General features: G+C 42.8%; 1 long non-coding RNA gene across 1 annotated transcript; it reads right to left on the minus strand.

Moving 5' to 3' along the window:
- Positions 1-1,551: 1,551 nt before the first annotated feature.
- LOC309535207 lies at positions 1,552-11,415 on the minus strand. Its single transcript, XR_014221116.1, has 3 exons — positions 11,116-11,415; positions 2,432-2,608; positions 1,552-1,971 (listed from the first exon to the last, which is right to left on the minus strand). It is a non-coding gene; the product is annotated as an uncharacterized lncRNA (long non-coding RNA).
- Between the last annotated feature and the right edge of the window lie 214 nt (positions 11,416-11,629).

Genomic DNA, 11,629 nt, shown 5'->3' on the forward strand with positions numbered 1-11,629 from the left:
AAACTTGTGTTAATTGATACATTATGGACTTGGAGGTTTTTCTCCTTAAAAAACACACACAAAAAAAACCCTTCATTAGCTTCGCTGAGGAAGCTATGCCTCTCCCCTACCTATAAAAAGAATGCAAAAAGACATGTTCTCAATGAATAGGGCATTTTTTTAAATTGCTAGTTTACGCTCAACTCTCAAAAGGAAAATTGCAAATGCCCCAAGATCTTCATCCAGGTGTTTGTTGCAAGTCTCATAACAAAATTTTCTAGGGTGGGGGGCAAGGAAGTGGGAAGCTGTCACCCAGCCAATACACACACCTGCATAACATTCTCATCCACTGAAATTTTCAAAGGGGCCGGGGGGCCATTGAGAGAGGCTATGGGGAAGCAAGTTCCTTGTATTAAAGACCACATAATTAGGATTCAGGAACACCAAAATGGTGCCTAACTGTATCCAAACTGAGACAAAAACCTGCTTCTTGACCTCAGGAGCTCTCATGCAAAAAATGGCCATGCAATGTCAAAATGTGTCCGAATTCTTAGAGAACAGACAAAGAATTCTACCGGTTTCCAAAACAGAAAAAGGACAGCTCCTGCCCTCAAGTTTACCATCTGAAAGTCAAGGTGCAAAAGGAAAGGGGGATGGGAGGGAGGAGGAAAAAGGGGAAGTTGGAATTATTGTGACTAGCGGCTGGAATGAAAGGATTCAAGGAGTTCAAAGTTACAGATCTCTTAGATGAGCCGATGAAGAGATAAGAGAAGGAGGAGAAGAAGAAGAGTTTGGATTTAATATCCCGCTTTATCACTACCCGAAGGAGTCTCAAAGTGGCTAACATTCTCCTTTCCCTTCCTCCCCCACAACAAACACTCTGTGAGGTGAGTGGGGCTGAGAGACTTCAAAGAAGTGTGACTAGCCCAAGGTCCCCCAGCAGCTGCATGTGAAAGAGCGGAGACGCGAACCCGGTTCTCCAGATTACGAGTCTACCGCTCTTAACCACTACATCACACTGGCAGTCCCATCACTCCTTGGTGAAATGACTGCTGGTAGACAACAGTAAAAGAGAAAACACTTTCCAAATATTTAGAGTTCAATAATGTTATAGCACACCGATGCAATAAAAAGGGTAAGTAATGCATCAATGGGAGCACATAATGCTTCTCATCTCACATTTTCTCAGACCTATTCCAATTAAGAATACTGTACGTGTGTAATCCTGCAAAGATCTCTCAATTGCCCCATATTTAAAATGGAAACAAGGGGTTTAGTTTTAATGGAAGACACTGGGCTATTTCCACTTGGTCCTCCCATTTGAGTTGATAGTGGGGAGGCCACCTGGGTGGGTCTGCTGGGGTTAACAGCTGAAATCTGCTTTGTTCCAGGAAGAAGCTTTTAACCCTAAGGGGCCCTACCACCCATGTTGCTTCAGCACGATGGTGTCAGAAGTGGTGAGAGCATAAGAAGACATCTGCCTGGCACGTGCTTCCATGGGCTCCTCCAAGGAACACCAATTCTTCCACACATTTCTGGAGCACTCAAGGGTTTTCCTCACTCCCTTGTATCTGGTTTATAATGGTGCAATTGGATGAATGACATCAGAACCCATATCAGCAGAGGCCCTCATAGAAAGAAAGTTAAGACACTTCTAAGGGATTTCCCCCACCTTTCGATGTTTTTAGCCAATGAGTGAAATCAGAGCTGTGATTGATGCGTGATTTCTTTGGACACCAGCCTATAGGAATCCCTGGAGCTCCAAAGAGCTTTCTACTTCCCTTTAGTGCTCTATTCTTCCATCTTCTCTTTCTTTTCAGTCCTTGGGATCTCTGCAGTTTGTCCTTCATTGTGGGCCGATTCAACTATGCATTCTCAACATTTGATGACCTCTGCACCATGGTCACTTGTTTGCATAGATGAGTCATCACAGATCAACTTATCTCCATCCCATTGTGCAGTTTTTTGGGTGGAATCAGTGTACACATCCAGCTGTGGGAAGGATGAGAGAAACCAGATGAACTGAACCAGCTTCAACCCTAAGTAAAAAGTCATGAAGGGCTGCCTATGGCTTCCCTTTGAGAACCCTCACATACATACTTGGAGCTAACTTTTGGAAGCTGAGACCCTGGGTTCATTCCCTTGGAGGTCCCAACCATCTAATGCCAGCCTTGATGGAATAAGTCAGGACAATGCCTTTATATAGATCGCTGGTCACCAGCTGTGGTTTATGGTCATATAAGAGTCCGCTGATTCCCAGGAGTTACTACAGGAGCAAAATGCCATTCCGAGAAGTGTAGCTCACCGGTTAGGCTTCTCTCGTGACAGCAAACTACCGCTCTAATTTTCATTTGTTCTGTCCCAGTCTCCTAACAGATTGCATTTCTCCCCGTCTCCTTCCTTCACTCTCTATCGCCCTGTTATTATTCTTTCCCTTTAAAGCGATTAATACCTTTCAAGAAATGGACTTGTGTGCTGATTCAACTTTTCTGAGTGCTAATATATGGAGTCCACAGTACGGAGAACCTGCCGCATCCTGATGGGACCTGATGTACAGCTGCAGTTATCTCCAGTTCCCGCCGTTTGTGGGGCCTCATACTTATCACGCCGCGCTTGGTGCAAGGAGGCGCTGCAAGGTGAATGAAATCAATTGTTCAAGGAGTTAAAGGACCTGCAATTTCAGATTAATCCTTCCTGTTAACAATGCTTGTGATGCTAGAAAGTCAACACACAAGGCCTGCTTCCCAGGGGAGGCAGGAATGCATATTCTCTGACATTTCTCTGATGAAAATACCCAGTGCTATCTTTTTCCTAGGAAAAGAGGTGCTGGAACTTGCCATGAACACCTCCCTTATTCTCTTAGAATGGCAAAATTGCCAACCTGAGCGGTGCCAGAACTGAGTTCCAGTGAGTTCCGCCAGAAGCAAAGCCCCGAAGGCATCCAATTCCATATCTTCCAACATTTCTCTGATGAAAATAAGGTTGTCCTACCATACCCTTCAATATTTCTCCAATGAAAAGAGGGACATGCTAAGGAAAAGAGGGACCTTTCAGGATCAAATCAGAAACCGGGACAGTTTCAGTGAATCTGGGACTGTCCCTGGAAAATAGGGGTGCATGGAGGGTCTGGAAATGTAGTAACTGGTGGGATATATGTGTTTGTTTGTGTGTGTTGAGTGGGGAAGGTTGTTGTCAGTAGCAGGTAAAGTATTCAACAAACCGAATGTTTTCAGACAGAGGCCCATCAGAGGATATCTCAATAAAACCATAAATGTAAGGATTTATAGTGGACAGGAGCAGAGAGAGCTGTGCTCTTGGTGGTGGAGATCCTGCTAGGGCAGTGATGGGGTGAGGGAGGTGGTGGCTTTCGGCACACTGGCAGAGCCAATCCTGCACTTCTGCCACTGTGCCTGATCTGCCCCAGCCTTGCCACTGACCTGCCTCACCATCCCAGTATTAGGCAGAGATGCTGCTGCCAGGAGGCCAGCAGGTCTGCAGTGAAACCCCTTTCCAGCTGGTCACTACTGAGAATGGATTACAGTATATAATGAGATTTAAAAGTTTCCTGAGAAACCCAAAGCTTTTCTTTTAGGAATTCTAGACAATGATGCACCAAAAGAGTTGGTTAACTTATTCATGTATATAACGACAGCAGCAAGAATACTGTATGCCCAAAGATGGAAAGAAGAGGAGGTTCCAACAAAGGAAGAATGGCTTTCGAAAACGATGGAGTATGCGGAACTGGCAAGATTAACAGCAAAGATTAGAGACTGAAATGGGGGGGGGATCCTTGAGGACTGGTGACTTTTTATCGAGTATTTAAAGAACTATTGTAATGAGATGAAAACACAAGCAGGATTTGAAATACGAGAAACACCATTAACTATTAAGATAAAAAGGTTAAAATGGATGTATTGAATATTAAGTGTGAAATATGTGGGACGCAGGTGGTGCTGTGGGTTAAACCACAGAGCCTAGGACTTGCCAATCAGAAGGTTGGCAGTTCGAATCCCCGTGACGGGGTGAGGTCCCGTTGCTCGGTCCCTGCTCCTGCCAACCTAGCAGTTTGAAAGCACACCAAAGTACAAGTGGATAAATAGGTACTGCTCTGGCAGGAAGGTAAACGGCGTTTCCGTGCGCTGCTCTGGTTCGCCAGAAGCGGCTTAGTCATGCTGGCCACATGACCCAGAATCTGTACGCCGGCTCCCTCGGCCAATAAAGCAAGATGAGTGCCACAACCCCAAAGTCGGCCATGAATGGACCTAATGGTAAGGGGTCCCTTTACCTTTATGTGCAGCGTTTAAGGATGAAAATGGAAACTACAGCATGGGGGATGGGAAGTCAATGGGTAAAGTAATTTCTGTAAAAAAATAATAATTGTGAAACATCAATAAATAAGTTTTTTGTTGTTCTTTTAAAAGGACTACAGTCCGGTGCAGAGATCACTCTGCCAAGAGGCAAAACTGATGTATCCCACATTTAGGCCTGGTGCAGGTGTGATGCCAGTCTGCTTCTTAAATGGACATTGGAACTGTTTTGCAAACCATGGTGAACGAAGGAAATCCTGATAAGCATGAATCGTAACTAGGGTCCATGCAGACATATTGCCATATCGATGACTGGCCGGAGATGTTTTGTTGCCTGGGACATATAGAAGGATTGCCCCTTCATTCATTCCCCAACCCCCCAAAATTCCATGAGGAAAAGATGACTGGCCTGGCCTTTGAATCCCCCTTCAACACTGGTGACAGGATAGCATCCTCTCGTACATCTGTAGGTGACTAGCAGAGGAGCCAGCTTCTCCAGAGGATTGTGGGGTCCATTGGCTACCCTGCTATACCTGGTGAAATCTGGCAACGGCAGGCAGGAAGAGCGGGTGGATGTAAAGGGGGAGAGAGCTCACAGTCCCCTCTCAGGGGTTCAGATATTAGCAGCAATGCATTTGGACCAGACCTATTTGCGAGAAAGAAGCAGCTGCACTTATTTTCTTATTGTCCCACATTATGCATTTAAAAGTCTCCCAATAAGATCTTTGTGTAGGTGGAGGAGGGGGGGGGAAGCAGGATTTTAGATCGTATCTGTCAATGAAATCTACCCAATACGCACCAGCTATCATTCTTTGTCGCCAAATGTACATATGCAATTACCTTTTAGAGACTTCTGTCGTCTATTAACATGACGATTGTCAATTCTATTTTTTTTTTTAGGTTGTGCAAAAATAATGTTTATGTAAAAGGAGAAAAACTCTAATCATACACATAACATTAACCCAGACATTTATGCTGCTATTACAATACATCTGAGATGTGTTAAATTTCGATTTTTGTATATACTTGGGGAAGTGCTTTTGCACTCAGACTCCTCACAGATCCACAAATACAATGATCTGGGATAAATACAATCTGAACTCTCTTTCTGTTGTTGTGAGGAAATGTTTAATGGTGCTCAATATGCCTACAGCTGCTGCTAAGGAAGTTTATAAAGAGGGAAAGTGGTATAGCATCTTTTGTTTTCTTTCTTCTCCTAACATGGGCTCAATCTCTTGGGTTGATAACTTTTTGTGCTTTTTTGGGGGGGATTTAATACATATACATAAATGTGAGGGTTGACCTTTTCTTTCCTGAATGAGGCTCTTTCTGCTGTGGTCCAGAATTACTTCATGCCGTCTGGGCGTCTGTCTGGTATATTGCTTCTATAATATGGTGACAAAGAACAGTCTCAGGCTCCACTTGTTTCTCATTTTCCTCAGACTCCTCCATCTTTGTGACAGAAGCAGCTTGACTGAAACTTCGTGAAAGGTACTGTTTGGAAATATACACATAAACAAGGTGCAAACTGACAAGAAAGAGACAACAACTTCTCAGACCCTCCAAGTGTCCCTATTTTCCAGGGACAGTCCCGGATTTACAGAAGCCATCCCAGTTTCTGATTTCTTCTCAAAATGACCTGCTTTTCCTCAGGACATCCTTATTTTCATCACAGAAATGTTGGTGGGTATGGAGTTATGTGACCCCCCTCCCAGAGCCAAGGAGATTTTTAATGTTTAATGTTTTATTATGGTTTTTATATATGTTGGAAGTCTCCTGGAGTGGCTTGGGCAACCCAGTCAGATGCATAGGGTACAAATAATAAAATAGTAATATTTTATATATATATATATATATATATATATATATATATATATATATATATATATATATTTGCTTTCGTAGATTTTCACGGGTACAGGAATGCAGGTTTTGGTGTCTTCGGGTGTCTTCCCGTGTAAGAGTCGGGGTGTCTGTGCGACGTTTCGACGAGGTCTCACTCGTCATCTTCAGGCTGGTGCTTTCGGCTTCTTGTTACTGGAACAGAGTTACTCTGTTCCAGTAACAAGAAGCCGAAAGCACCAGCCTGAAGATGACGAGTGAGACCTCGTCGAAACGTCGCACAGACACCCCGACTCTTACACGGGAAGACACCCGAAGACACCAAAACCTGCATATATATATATATATATATATATATATATATATATATATATATTGTCACGGGAATTGGGGTTGCTTGTGTGTAAACCTCTAGCTGTTCCAAACTGCTTAGGGGCGGTTGTGTCTTTCCCTGACTGAGCAGCTTGGGTGCTGCTGCTCAGTCGCTAGAAGAATCCGTGAGTGGGCGTCTCCTAAATTTCCTCCAGCATAAGAATTCCTTGACGGACAACCTTCGCCTCGCCTCTCTGCGCGTAACCCTTCTGCGCAGAGTGGGCGTGCCTAGTGGTGCTCCTCCACCCTCCTCACTGACTTCACTGCCAGAGTCTCGGAGCCTCTCCTCCGAGATGCTTTCTCCCTCTCCCTTCTTCCTGGTGTCACCTGGACATTCTTCCCCAGATGACGTTCTCTCTCTACCCTTACTCGTTCCCTCTTCTGCAGAGTCTGGAAGCATCGCCTCCCCCCTCTGCTCCGATGTCAGTTCCCTGACATATATATACACAGGACGTCCTCATTTTCATTGGAGAAATGTTGGGGCGTATGAGAACATAATAAATGCCTGTTGGATCAGACCCATGAGATCCATCCCGTTCTCACAGTGACCAGATTCCTGTGGGAAACTGTCGATCAGGACTTGAGCACAAGAGCACTGGGCCCTCCTGTTGTTTCCTGCAACTGGTATTCAGAAGATAACCTCTAACTGTCGGCTGCTGAGATAAATTTGCTCCTCCATGATAATATGACAGCAACAATCACAGATAACAATGACTCTCAAAGTGAACCATTCACAGTGGGAACAGGTGTTAAACAGAGTTGTGTTGTCGCCCCAACTCTATTTATTATTTTTGTTGCCATGCTCCTACACACTGTTGAAGGGAAACTCCCCACTGGGGTAGAAATCATATATCAAACAGATGGAAAGCTCTTTAACTTGAGTAGACTGAAAGCAAAGAATAAGGTTACCATAACTTCCATCATAGAGCTTCAATATGCTGATGACAACATAGTGTGTGCACACTCAGAGGATGATATCCAAATCATCCTGAATATCTTCGCTCGACATCCAAAAAGCCAAAGTGCTGCACCAACAAGCACAAAACAACCCCACTGCAGTGCCACAAATCCAACTTAATAGTGTATAGTTGGAAAGTGTTGATCACTTCTCCTACCTGGCCAGTTAGCTTTCCACAAGGACTGACATTGATGCTGAGCTCGGCCTGAGCTCGGCAAATGCAGCTTTCTCCCGATTGAAGGGCAGAGTGTTTGGGGACCAGGACAACTGCAGGGCACCAAAATGCTTGTTTACAAAGCTATTGTACTAACAACTTTATTGTATGCCTGTGAAACATGGACCACTTATAAACATCATCTCCAGCTCCTTGAAATATTCCATCAATGGTGTCTCTGAAAAATGTTACAAATCACTTGGGAAGACAGGCAAACTATTGCCAGTGTACTGGAAGAAGCAAAGATCACCCATGTCGAAGCAATAATTCTTCAACATCAACTTTGTTTGTTTTTTTTTATAATATTTTTTATTAGTTTTACAAAAGTTTTTATAACAGACAAACACAAAAAAGAAAACAAACAAACAAACAAGTATAATTTCATAATGTCATTCCATAAACTTCTTTCCTCGGACTTCCCCATACCTCCCCTTTCTGCATCCTCATGTCCAAATTTTATAGCAACTTATAAATGTTTTTTCCAACTCTAATTCGTCATAGTCCTTTCTAATTCTAATCTTATATTACTGCAACCCTTTCTCTCTATAGAATCTCGACATTCTAAACTTCATCAAGTTTATAGTAGTCCTTAAGATAAATCTTGAATTTCTTCCAATCTTCTTCCGCAGTCTCCTTTCCCTGGTCTCGAATTCTGCTCGTCATTTCCGCCAATGTCATATAGTCAATCACTTTCATCTGCCATTCTTCCATGGTGGGTAGATCTTGTGTCTTCCAATACTTTGCGATCAGTATTCTTGCTGCTGTTGTTGCATACATAAAGAAAGTTCTATCCTTTTTTTGCACCAATTGGCCGACAATGCCCAAGAGAAAGGCCTCTGGTTTCTTAAGAAAGGTATATTTAAATACCTTTTTCATTTCATTATATATCATCTCCCAGAAGGCCTTAATCTTCGGGCATGTCCACCAAAGATGATAAAAAGTACCTTCAGTTTCCTTACATTTCCAGCATTTATTGTCAGGCAAATGGTAAATTTTTGCTAGCTTAACTGGGGTCATGTACCACCTGTATACCATTTTCATCACATTTTCCTTTAAGGCACTACATGCCGTAAATTTAATTCCGGTGTTCCACAACCTTTCCCAGTCAGCAGACATAATATTATGACCAATGTCCTGTGCCCACTTAATCATAGCTGATTTAACCATTTCATCTTGTGTGTTCCATTTCAACAGCAAGTTATACATTCTTGACAAATTCAACATCAACTTTGTTGGACTGGTCATGTTGTTCAGATGCCTGATTATCGTCTTCCGAAGTAACAACTCTATTCCAAACTTAAAAATGGAAAGTGTAATGCTGGTGGTCAACAAAAGAGGTTTAAAGACTTTCTAAAAAAAAGTAGTATAAACACCAACAACCGGGAAACACTGACCTGCGAGCGCTCCAGTTGGAGAACAGCCTTTAACAAAGGTGTCATGGACTTTAAAGGCACTTGAACTCAGGACGAAAGGGAGAAGCATGCTAAGAGGAAAGTGCTTTCGGCAAACCCTCACCATGATCAACTCCTGCCCGGAAACCTATGTCCCCACTGTGAAAGGACATGTGGATCCAGAATTGGCCTCCACAGACTCACTGTTAAAACCATGCTCATAGAAGCCAGTCTTAGTTGGCTATGAGTGATCGCCAAAGAAGAAGAAGAAGAGGCCTCTGACTGGCTAGTAGTCACTGGTATCACTGGTAACTCCGTGAATTTGTCCAAGCTATGATTCTAACCAAAGCTGCTTTACAGGGGTGCTTATTTTCTTATCCTTCTCTCTAAAAAATACACCTTTTCGGTTTCTGCCTGACAATGCTGCTTATAAGCCCAGGTAATAAAACCTTTTGTTTACTGTAATGCGGATGCTTCCTAATTTCAAAATGTATTTATGATTTATTCCTATTTTCTCAGCTGGCATAAAAGCCCTAAGATATACTTGACTCCCATAGGGCACAGCAACTTGCAGTTCCCTCCCCCCCTCCCTCTCGAGCTGACACTGGGTATATTTGTAATTATTGTTTTTCATAAAATGAAGTCATTTATGCTTTAGAGTTTCATAAACATAACAAGCTGTACAATTTTATGTGTTAAATTATTATGCACAATACATTTCATGTTCAAGAAGTCATAAAGTTAAGTAGAGGTTTGATAAGTAATGCATATATTTCACACACACTTCTGCTTATCCCCCCCTCCAACAACAGAAAAACACATTTTCCCTACAATATTTTCAAACATTTTAGCCTTTCCATAAATCCCCATCAGCTAGACTGGTAGGGAAGTGGAATGGGAGTAAAGTCTATATGTGGCACAGGCGCACAACACAGATCCATACAGCACAGTGTCCGTAGATACGCAACACTGCAAAATTGTGTCAGATACGAGATACCATTGTTGTCTCCACTGCCACGAGAGTCTTCAGTAGTGAATGGTAGCCATTCACTTACATAGGAGGAAATTACTCTTTGTGACTGGTGTATAGTTATTTTGTCAAACATTTGCAAATGGGGGACATTAACATTTCAAAGGAGGCAACATGGATCTGCTCCCATCCCAGTGCCACAGTGGACAGGCAAATCTATCAATATTAGTTTCTAATTTTTCCAATCTTGTGTTCAGTTTCTCCACATTTTCACATCAGTTTGAAATTATTTTTAATGTCCAAACGAAAATTCATCAACTTTAGAGCAAATTTCTCTGAATATACACATTTGGGTTTGCAATTTTGCTTAATGCACACATTTTTGCAAAGGAATTTTCCATAATAGAACGTGTTACTGCTGTGTGTTGTTTTCACTAAATGTGTGCATTTTTTGCACAATTTATCCCAGTGTTGCATTTTTGTACTTGGCTAGAGGCTGGCACTACAAAATTTCAAAGTGCAGCTTTGTATTGTTTCTGAAAGTGAAAAATTGGTAGGTTCGGCTTTAAATGCAGACAAAATAAAACTTATTCCCCACTACTCATTTTTATATTACAGTTTACTAGTTCCATAGTACAAATAAATAAAACACATGACAAAAAGGGATCCACCCCAAAAATGATAGGTGTCCCTCCCTGGAAACAACAACAAAAGGACTCCAAACCCTTCAAAATTTAAAAAACTAGAGGAGGCAGGGGGTGCCAATATTCCCTTGGGTGCCACACTTGGAACCCCAGATCTGCATAGTTCTGCCTTGGTGTTGGTCACACCAGAGTGTGACAAAGAGATGGAAGGCTTTGAAACAGGCACTCTTCGGCCCGTAAATTAGTTTTCACATTGTTGCCTAAGATCAGAAAGAACGAATTGGAACAAATGAGGGAAATAGCCACGAGATGCATCCTACTTCCTTCCGGACAGCTCCAGTAAAAGTCGGGGGAACTTGACTCCTTTGAAAGGAGAGTGTCACCACATTTTGCAGGTAAGATGCTGCCACCTCCCAAAAAGAAAAGAGGTGCTCTGACCTTGTGGTGTGCTGACAGTACCCAAAATAGCTGCTGATCCAGGTGGTCTTGGAGGATGAAAGCTGACTTCCAGTCCAAAGGACATGCTGTGTGCCTGGTGCAGAGGCTGGTTAGAGGACGCAATCAATCAGCTTAGCTGGTAATAGTGGATTCCTGCTGAGATAAAAAAAAAATGGGGGAATCAGATAAAAGCATATTTTAAAACTGCTGTGTTTGAGACAGCATAGTTAGGCCTCGGATTTTTAAAACCACAGTGGCTGCAAAGGGAGGTATCCCCCCACTTTTTTTTGCTTCGAAAGAGGGCTGCCCTTTTAAGTAGGGGAATGTGGGTGACATTTCTGGCATGGTAGTCTGACCTGAGAAGTTTGCATTGGCACCCTCTGGGTTGTAACTGGACTCTGCATAAACAAAGCACTTCAGTTTCCAAGGCTGCCATACCTTGAAGTTCATAAACATCAACATTCATCACCCTCCCTGCACACACCCAGATGAAAAGAATCTGTATATGCGGGCA

The sequence above is a fragment of the Podarcis vaucheri genome (assembly GCF_965113315.1).
Source record: "Podarcis vaucheri genome assembly, chromosome: 6".
In the NCBI taxonomy this organism is placed as follows: domain Eukaryota; kingdom Metazoa; phylum Chordata; class Lepidosauria; order Squamata; family Lacertidae; genus Podarcis; species Podarcis vaucheri.